Raw genomic sequence first — 11,532 nt, 5'->3', positions numbered from 1 at the left:
ATGTAGGATTCCAAGGGTCATGGGTATAACCCATAATCCATACACATGGGTTTTATGATCCATGGTTCATGTGGCCCAACTCTTTATGTATCCATACATAAACTTGGTCCAACATGGATCATAAGCCCAACACATATAAATATAACTAATTATCATAATTAGTCCCCATAGATTTAATTAGTCTCTTTTGATCACTAAATTAATTCCAAATTAATTCTTGATCGATACTGATTAAAACATATGATTTCATATTAATATATTATAACTTATAATATATTAATAAACCATAAATAACCTTCTCTCAAAAGTCCATCCTAACAAATTGTCCTGATGATATGCAACCCAAATGGACCATGCTACTCTCGGGTCAAGTACATACCAATAATAGTTATGGGCTTAGACATCTAATCCAACAGTCTCCCACTTGGATAAGTCTAAAACTATTATTGCAAGTACGACTTCATAACCCGACTAACAATCGTAGCTCTTAAAGCCGCTGTCGAACTCTGAACAAATCAATGACGCGTCCATTAGATAAGGGATCATATATTCCTCCATTCTAGATATCATATGGACTGAGACATGGATTATAATCATTCTCTCTGTCCATTTGTTGTTTCCCGATGTTCAATTTATGATGACTGACTGATTGAACAAATCAAATCAGTCCTGGCTTGGCCAAGCACTCACATGTGTCATCGCTAAATCATCGAGGGGCCCACAGATATCGCTTTTATCCCGAAGGTAAAAGGAATGGATAAACTTCGACTCATATGGCTTGTTCTACTACTTGTTGAATCATACACAAAGGCACGTTTTATAACATCGAGTTACCAAATGCGTTTTTGTGCAATCAATGTATAACCAACTCAAAGTAACAACTCATATCTCTAGGTTTGAAGAATATAAGATATTATCGTCTCATGATCACTCGTGATAAAATCCATGAAATGATTCAAATGAGCGCGGGTTGAATCCAATACTCAGAACTTATGAGCACTCATGAGTGTTGTAGCACCACTTTGTCCACCAACTTGGACCTCTACAAACCAACCCATGACAGTCTTGATTCATATCTACTTCCAACATATAACCGACTGTGGATGGTTTGAATAACTTAATCATTCAGGAAGAGCGACTTAGTTATTATAGAAGTCAAAACATGCAAAGTGAAACACAAGAATAAATGAATCAAATATGGTATCAAACCCTATGAATATAAATAAACACTTTTATTTATCACCATACTGACTACTCATTATTCATTGTTTCGGTTTTATCAACTTTATACTTGAATTAAAAACACTAGTTGTCCCATGCTCCAAGCATGTACACTATGTTTTTCTTAAACAATAGCTTTGCCATACACCAAGTATGCACTCTATCTTTGTCTATGATCCTTACTTTGTGAAATAAACCAATTGAACATAATTTCAATGATTCTAATTTCACACTCCCAAATCCTTATCGAAAAATGTGAGAATTTCAAATTCCTATCATTTATCGAAATATGTTTAGATTTTAAACTTATATGCACTGACCCTCCTATAATGAATATGTACAAAGTCACAAAGACTTGTCAACAGTCATTATAAGGTATTCCAATAGAGATCAACTCCATGGAAACTAAGTCTCATATTCAAAGTACATTGCTTTGAACATGCTTCTTGCATTAAGTTTTCTAATCTCACACAGATGACTTCCACCTATGGAGACAACTCCATATTCTCATTTTGACTATCACTTCTGAATAAGAGATGCCTCTTTTCAGAATATGTCAATATGGTCCTTCCAAAATTAGCACTATACTTCCAACTGTCCCTGAGCAACCAATCTTTGGTAAATCTTAGATTGTCCTCGACAATTGCTTAATCATTTTAGTCATATCCAATTCTAGACCTTTTCCCTTCTTAATGCCTCTGGTCATTTGGAAAAATTTAGAAATGACAAATATTATAGCACATGCAATCGATCCTGTACCCAAAGCAAATGGTACACGATTCATGATGTCTCACATAAAGACATGATTCTAGACCAGTCTTTTGCTACAATATTTTTATTTTCCATGTTTTCAAAATTTGACTATGAAGAGGGATGTCGTAATCATAATCGAATTTTGAGAACGCAATATATAGAATTTCCTTAAGTTGAACCAATCCAACATGAAATTCATATATATATTCTTGACTAAAGATGATTAAGGTCTCAATCTAAGCCTTTAGAACTGAAATGAAGTATATCCTCTCCCTTAATTATAGCAAAACAACTTTTTCAATCCCTGCAGCCTCACGAATTGAAACTTTTGTTTTCTATAATTAACATTGCTAACTTGCAACACTAACAATAATTATCATGCTCCCACTAACATGATGATTATTAGCATAACACTTATGCTCCCATTAGCTTTGACATGTACTCAGAAATCAGCTGGACTTCTAGAAATCAATACTTTATTGACTTTCTTACCAAAGTTCAGATTTCTGATACGAGATGCTTTGATAAAACTTTATCAAAATCATACACCTTTCCTTAGATAGCATGCATGTGTGTCTAAACAATTTTAGAACTATGAAAAGGGATGCCGTTATCATAGTCTCAATTGTTTAGACCTTTTGCCATCTGCTTCAAATCTACTTGGTGGAAGTGTTTCCTCACCATCATTTTCATGAATCGGAGAGAAACCTTATGACCCTTAGATTTTATGGTGTATGTGTTCTTATCCATGTGAATCGTTAAAACCATAGTCACAAGACAAGGATAATGACAAATCCAAACTCATATGGACTGAACTTATGCAATCTTAACTTCTTGCCACCTGGCAGTACAGGGCCTGCCATTGCTTCCAAGTTGTTATGCAACCAATTGAGAACTTTCAGAACTCCTATGCAAAGCCAACTTTAACTGGAATGGGCACAGAATATGTCAACACGATAGGTTATAAACCTCAAGTCGTGTGCTAGTGAAGAACCTCAGGTTTTATTCTTGATTAGTTCTTGAAATTCTTTTTAGGATCTTTAAGACTCCCACTATCCTCTTGACATATAAGACTATCTCGCCAAATATTCAAGAGATAGTGCGGATTCTTTATCAAGACAAACACTTCACACAATTGGCCTTAGTTGGTCTTTGTTTTATCCAAAACATCACAACTTACCAATTTCAAATGTACAAGAGTAGGACACTTTTACTCTTACATTTGACAAGTGTTTTAAACCTTTCTTTAAGATATGTCACTCAAGTTACAATCTTGGAGTATGACGCTAAGAATTGTTTTGGAACGAAGTATGACTCATCTTCCTGATCTAACCATTTCAACAATTCATGACTCCTCTTCTTAGTCATAAGAATGCACTAAGATGACCTTTAGAGGACTAATTGTGATATGATTTCTAAATCATTAAGATGATCACAAACATGATACTAAAGTACTCTCCCATCTTTTCAGATTTGAGAAACTTTTATCTTTCTGCCTAATTTGATTCTTCCCATTCGTTCTGCCATACATTGAGATTTTTCCAATGTTTCAGAATTATACTTAAACTTGTAAGTATAACCATATTTACTAAACTTTAGTAAATCAAATAGTCTTAACGAGCTTTGTGGTGGACATGACCAGTGCACAAGAATGTGTACTCGATCCCTTTAGTCCTTCACTTGACTCACACATCCATGTGAACAAGTAATTAGTCTTGATTTTCCAATGCTTGAAAGTTCTCATTCATCATACTATTCAACTTGCATGATTCCAAGTTTCGGTCCAATTGAAACTTGGGTGATGAGGAACTTTCCTGATTTGGTAAATTTAGATACTACCACAAACGAAAGAATCAAATCCATTTTCCAATATTGCTGTCAGTGGAATCATATAAGCAACAATTTTCCACAAATGCCATTGTAAGGATACTTCAAATAAATAAAATTAAACAATTTTCTTTTATTTTAAAACTTTGCGGAAAAACTTATCCTTACAATCCACATGGAAAATTGTTGTTATCTATTCCTTAGCAATATATCATAACTTCTTAAGCAACTGCTCAAAATTCTGATGCGATCGAAATCCACCTTCGCGATCAGAATCAGCATATACTTCCTTTAAGATTTCTCTCTATTCTTTGATTCTTAAAACATCAACATGTGACCCAGTCACATCATGTAATGAGGATCTCAGAATAGAACTTAACAGAGTTAGATAATGGGCTCTACCTGATGTAGAGTCAAACTTATTGACTTTAACATCCTTAGGTAAATTTGGCAGCTTTGCAATCAACGCCCCTTCCTTTGGCAAAATAAACATATGGACCCTTTGGTAATGGGACTATCTCAGACTTAGCCTTTCTCTTTACCATTTGGTCAACCGGGTTGACTATGGCCAATCCCTTTCCATTGGGAAGAGAATGCTTTTTCTGGATTTCCAGTGTCACCATTGTCACTGTCCATAAATTTTTTGGGAAGTTGATCTTCTCTTTACTATCGTTCCAAATCATTGCTGATTCAGCAGCACCAAGCAAATAGATATGATCATTAAGGTTCATGTCATAGTCTGTTTCATAGTAGTCCCAAAGGAACTCACTATGTGACTTAGAAAGTGATTGAACATCCAACTTTCTCAAGACTTTGACACCCAACTCTCCCGGCTTGTCAATATGTGACTTCATCTCTAAGATGTGATCACACATAGACCTTGCTTGCCATTAGGGCTTGAGTGACCTTGAACTTGTGGGTTAGGAGAATAATTGGAGGAGGTGGAGGAAGATAAGTATGACTTCCATGAGCCAAACTCGGGAAGTCATATTCATTAGGAAAGCTTGGTTTGGGAAGATCATTGTTGTCTAAACCAGACATCAACAATGGGAGAAATTCACGTAAAGTTGATTTTTAAGTCCTTAATATAACACCCAATATGATATATTAAGGCTAGGACCCCACAAACTATTTTATAACTTGGAAGAGGGATGTCGTAATCCAAGCTATAAAATATTTGAAGGTAGGTGAATGACGATTCACCAATTTCCACCAAGATAAACGAAATGTATTATTAGGTTTTAATTGGTTTTGAAACTCCTAGATTCTTTTGAGATTCATTGAACTTTTCAATGGCATGTTTCAATCTCGAGTGTGCCCTTCAGGTTTTGTGACTGGGATGCCGAGGATCACAAAACAAGGTGTGAAGTAACCATGCAAATATACTTGGTACCCTTAATATTTACCCCTCAATCGATGTGTCGGTTAACCACACACGCTCCAACGATACTATGATAAACATTAAGTTACCCTTTGCCTACCTTGTTAAGTCCAGGTTAGTGTGCCGGTTAACCACACACGCTCCACTAACAGCTTAAACAAAGTGCAAAGTGTAATTTCATGGATTAGCACCTTATTCACATTTTCCTAAGTAACTAAGATTGGGAATTTATAAGTGTTTAGTTACTTAGTATTTATCATTATACTTATAATGAAGGGAGAATTATAGTCCTTGTCCTACCTGTTCGGCAAACGACCCTCCACCGGTCAAGGAAGCGGTGAGTGAGAGTGGACACCCATTAAACTGCCATTTTATAGGCAGTAACCTTATACCCCCCCCTTATAGACCGGCTTCGTGAATGAGGCCTACTAATGGTAAGACGACTTTATCTTATACATATCTATATAATTAAAATTCTAATAATAGTATAAGGGTTGAATTTTAAACTTTTAAAATTCTAAGGTCTAGTTTGGGCTTGAGTGACCTTGAACTTGTGGGTTAGGAGAATAATTGGAGGAGGTGGAGGAAGATAAGTATGACTTCCATGAGCCAAACTCGGGAAGTCATATTCATTAGGAAAGCTTGGTTTGGGAAGATCATTGTTGTCTAAACCAGACATCAACAATGGGAGAAATTCACGTAAAGTTGATTTTTAAGTCCTTAATATAACACCCAATATGATATATTAAGGCTAGGACCCCACAAACTATTTTATAACTTGGAAGAGGGATGTCGTAATCCAAGCTATAAAATATTTGAAGGTAGGTGAATGACGATTCACCAATTTCCACCAAGATAAACGAAATGTATTATTAGGTTTTAATTGGTTTTGAAACTCCTAGATTCTTTTGAGATTCATTGAACTTTTCAATGGCATGTTTCAATCTCGAGTGTGCCCTTCAGGTTTTGTGACTGGGATGCCGAGGATCACAAAACAAGGTGTGAAGTAACCATGCAAATATACTTGGTACCCTTAATATTTACCCCTCAATCGATGTGTCGGTTAACCACACACGCTCCAACGATACTATGATAAACATTAAGTTACCCTTTGCCTACCTTGTTAAGTCCAGGTTAGTGTGCCGGTTAACCACACACGCTCCACTAACAGCTTAAACAAAGTGCAAAGTGTAATTTCATGGATTAGCACCTTATTCACATTTTCCTAAGTAACTAAGATTGGGAATTTATAAGTGTTTAGTTACTTAGTATTTATCATTATACTTATAATGAAGGGAGAATTATAGTCCTTGTCCTACCTGTTCGGCAAACGACCCTCCACCGGTCAAGGAAGCGGTGAGTGAGAGTGGACACCCATTAAACTGCCATTTTATAGGCAGTAACCTTATACCCCCCCCTTATAGACCGGCTTCGTGAATGAGGCCTACTAATGGTAAGACGACTTTATCTTATACATATCTATATAATTAAAATTCTAATAATAGTATAAGGGTTGAATTTTAAACTTTTAAAATTCTAAGGTCTAGTTTGGAATTAAAGTATACATGGGGGGTAACTTTACAAATTCCAAAACTTGAGGACAAGTTTTGAAACCTTTCAAAACTCTTGGATTTTTCATAACTTATGAGTTTAATTAAGGTTTAATGAAAAAAAAAATTCAAGTTCCATAACTTGAGGACAAGTTATGGAAGACATTAAATCATTTAATGATGACATTAAAAATAGTGACTCTTCTACTTTCATAACCTATGAGACTTAATGACACTTTAAAAAGAAAAACTCTTCACTTTCCATAACTTGAGGACAAGTTATGGAGTTCATAAAAACCATTAAGATCAAATATTCCAATTAACACAATAATCAAATAATTTTTCTATGATCTAGATTAAACTCATAAGTAAAGATAATTCACATCAACAATTTTCAAGAAATTAGATAATCATATAAACTAATACAAATCTTGAAACTTTGACAATTATCCTTTGAAGACTCTTGGAATTCATAACCTAAAGAGTTAATAAATGAGACATTTCATATCCATAACTTATGGAAGTTTCAAAACTCTTAAGATCATAACTTTAAAAAAAACTTTTGAGTTCCAAAATTTAATGACAAAATTTGTAACTCCTTAAAACCATTTAGATCAAACTTTTAAAACAAATAAAATAACCATATCATTCTATCTTTTAATAAATTGACCTAATTCAACTCTTGTAGTAAAGTGACTCAAATTTTATAAATAATTAGTTTTTCATAAAATCAAGTAGTTATCATAAAATTTGACAAACTTCATGTTTTTTTTTTCTTTTTTTTTTCCTTCAACTTGAAAAAAAAAATACATTTGCATCAAATATAATAGAAAACAACCCATGGCTTTGATACCACTGTTGGGTTTTAGTATACTACAACATCCTATGGTGCACATACAACCCTAAATACCTTGTATCTATGTTTTCTCTATTATACATGCAAATGGTTTCCAAGGCATTAAACCTATAACTAGCATGCATTTGACATAAACCATATAATATACTAGTTAGGGAAACATACCTTTTATGTGGCTTGAAGTCTTGATGTATTTGGCCTTAAGAGCTTAGCACCAATAGTATGAAATGCCTCAAATGGAATCACAACACACCTAGGACAAAGGTGGCTCTTGAGAGAGAATTCCATGCACCAAAACACCTCCATATTTCTCTAAGAAAAGAAGTGGTGATTTTGGCTATGGAGTAACCTATTTATATGTAGGATTCCAAGGGTCATGGGTATAACCCATAATCCATACACATGGGTTTTATGATCCATGGTTCATGTGGCCCAACTCTTTATGTATCCATACATAAACTTGGTCCAACATGGATCATAAGCCCAACACATATAAATATAACTAATTATCATAATTAGTCCCCATAGATTTAATTAGTCTCTTTTGATCATTAAATTAATTCCAAATTAATTCTTGATCGATACTAATTAAAACATATGATTTCATATTAATATATTATAACTTATAATATATTAATAAACCATAAATAACCTTCTCTCAAAAGTCCATCCTAACAAATTGTCCTGATGATATGCAACCCAAATGGACCATGCTACTCTCGGGTCAAGTACATACCAATAATAGTTGTGGGCTTAGACATCTAATCCAACAGTAGCATGGTATGAAGAGCGGTGTTTGACCTGCTGGAAGGTCAAGGCCGAGCACCAAATACCACACGACAAGATGCAGCCGCTAGACATTCCCGTGTGGAAATGGGAAGATATCACTATGGACTTCATCACCAAGCTTCCCAGGACCGCATGTGGAGTACATTCGATATGGTTCATCGTGGATCGGTTGACAAAGAGTTCTCATTTTGTCCCGATCCAGGAGAGTATATCGGCCGAGAAGTTGGCCGAGATCTACGTGCGTGAGATAGTGACACGACATGGAGTGCCTGTCTCGGTGGTGTTAGACCGAGATGTTCGTTTCACTTCCAGATTTTGGAAGCGGTTTCACGACGAGATGGGTACTCGTCTTCACTTCAGCAACGCTTTCCACCCTCAGACGGATGGACAGAGTGAGAGGACGATACAAACTCTAGTATAGATCGACCTCCCTTCGAGATGCTCTCATGTGTCTTGGATTTCGGTGGCAGTTGGGATACGTATCTTCCGTTAGCGGAATTTTCGTATAAAAACAGTTACCACTCTAGTATAGATCGACCTCCCTTCGAGATGCTCTACGAGAGAAAGTGTAGGACCCCAATCTGTTGGGGGGAGTTCGGTCAGAGAGTCATGTAGAGTACTGAGATAGTACTCAACACCACTGAGAGGATCCAGCAGGTCCGGAGCAGGCTCCTGACTGCTCAGAGTCGGTAGAAGAGCTATGCAGACAAGCGGCGTTCAGACTTGGAGTTCCAGGTGGGCGACATGGTCCTCCTGAATGTGTCACCTTGGAAGGGTGTCATCCGGTTCAGGAAGTGGGGAAAGTTGGGCCCTAGATACATCGGTCCTTTCAGGATTATAGCTCGAGTGGGCAAGGTAGCGTATCGATTGGATCTTCCAGCAATGCTTAGTCAGATTCACATCACTTTTCATGTTTCTCATTTGCGGAAGTGCTTAGTGGATGATTCAGCGATTGTGCCTTTAGAGGATATTCAGGTTGACGACAGTCTGAACTACATTGAGAGGCTGGTGGCGATTTTAGATCGCAAAACGAAAACCTTGAGGAACAAGGTTGTTCAGCTGGTGAAGGTGCAGTGGCAACACCGCAAGGGTTCGGAGTGAACTTGGGAGCCCGAGGAGGAGATGAGGGAGCACTACCCGGAGTTGTTTCCAGATGCAGCAGACTTCGAGGACGAAGTCTAAGACAAGTGGGGGAGAATTGTAATGCTTGATTCATGGTATGCATTTAAATTATAATTTATTCATTTTTGAAGAGCTACTCGACGAGTAAGAGCCCTAGACTCGTCGAGTAGAAACGATATTGGACGCGGGATCTTAAGCCACCTACTCGGCGAGTTGAGAGCCTCGACTCGGCGAGTAGGTCTGCCAGAAGAAACCCTATTTTCGGGTTTTTGCACCCTATTTAAGCATCTTAATCTCCATTTGTTGGCCTCATTTCCAGCCTCCAAGTCCCAAACCCTAATCCACGAAAACCTAGAGCCTTGTGTGAGAGTGTGAGCCATTTTAGAGTGAACTTTGTGTGATTTGAAGCTTATAGAAGAAGAAGAAGAAGCTAGGGGACTCCAGGAGAAGATTGTAGATCCAGAAACAACATCTCATTCTCTTCATTTTCTGGTAAGAAAGTTCCAACCTTGCTTAGTAGATTGATAGATCTCTTCCTTATCACTTTATGGGGTTTTTAGTTCAAGAAACTTGGTTCTTGGGAAATGAACATCCCAAGTGGCCTATCTTTCAGATCTGGTGTCTAGAGGGGGTTTCATGGCATAAAGGTGCAAACTTTATGACCATTGAAGCCCCATGCAAGCTTTAAGGTGTTATTATGGCATTTTCAGCCCCAAAAGGTCATGCATGGAAAGAAAGCTAGGAACTTTACGTGTCTAAATAATGTCTAAGGCCCGGATCTATGCTAGTATGTTTTGGTTTGGTGTATTATGGCTTTTGGACCAAGATCTATGTCTTAAAGAGCTAGGGTTTGAGTTAAACTCATTGAGAAGGACTAATAGTGGGTAAAGTTGGAAACTTTACCCTTAAAAGGGTATTTCCAGTATGTAGATGAAGTATGGAGTATGGATCTAAAGGGTAGGGACTTAATCCCTTAAGATGGACCAAACAGACTGAAGAACTCGTCGAGTCCATAGAGGAACTCAACGAGTTGAATCGTGTTGTCCCGATTCTGTACCAGATAGAACTCGACGAGTCAGGGGGATGACTCGGCGAGTGGGATCGTGATTCCAGGATTTTTGAGTTATAGAACTCGGGGAGTTGGTAGGTCAACTCAACGAGTTAAGTCAGTCAGAATGTTGACTTTGACCAGAATGTTGACTTTGACCAGGGGTAAAATGGTCATTTTACCCTTAGAAGATTTATCAGTTTTTGACTAAGTGGTTATTGTGATAATGATAGTCGGGGTGTCGTTGGAGCAGCCATTAGAGATTCCTCACATGAGATTTCAGCAGCCACTTTAAGAGGTGAGTTTTCCTCCAGTAGGAACGGGTCTAAGGCACCAAGACCGACCCGTTTATGTATGTTAGTATGTTCCTGATTAAGGTCTGATGTTGGGCGGGGCCCGATGTAGTTTTATATGTTTTACCGGATTTCGATCTGATGTCGGGACGATACCGAAGGTTGATTGTATGTTTGATGTCGTTGTGATTGTTGCATGTAAATGTATTTATATGTTTTCGGACTACGGTCCGATGCCAGGGCAGTTCCCGAGGAATGTTTGCATGTTTTTAGATTTCGGTCCGATGTCGGGCGGGGCTCGAGGAATGTCTATATGTCTATAGTTAAGTGGTTATGCTTATGATTATGTGTAATAGTAGTTATGCTCATATGTATGTCGAGATTTGCTCGATGTCGGGTGGAGCCCGATGCCAGATGCGGTCTGATGCCGAGCGGGGCCCGATGCCGGACAAGCCGATGTCGGGCAGTGCCCGATGTAGCAGGGCGGGGCCCAATGTATGGGATTATGTGATTATGTGTATGGTATGTGGTAGTTTGGTGAGACTCACTAAGCTTCGTGCTTACAGTTTTCAGTTTTGTTTTCAGGTACTTCCGCTAGTAAGGGGAAGAGCTCGGGATGACTGCATGGCACACACCACGGTTTTTAGCCTGGGAGGATTTACTCTAATGTTTTGACATATGATTTTGATACA

This window comes from Lactuca virosa, chromosome 1 (genome assembly GCF_052849685.1).
Source record: "Lactuca virosa cultivar CGN04683 chromosome 1, Lactuca_virosa_CGN04683_v6, whole genome shotgun sequence".
Classification (NCBI taxonomy): Eukaryota; Viridiplantae; Streptophyta; class Magnoliopsida; order Asterales; family Asteraceae; genus Lactuca; species Lactuca virosa.
Note: the sequence above shows the minus strand (reverse complement) of the source record.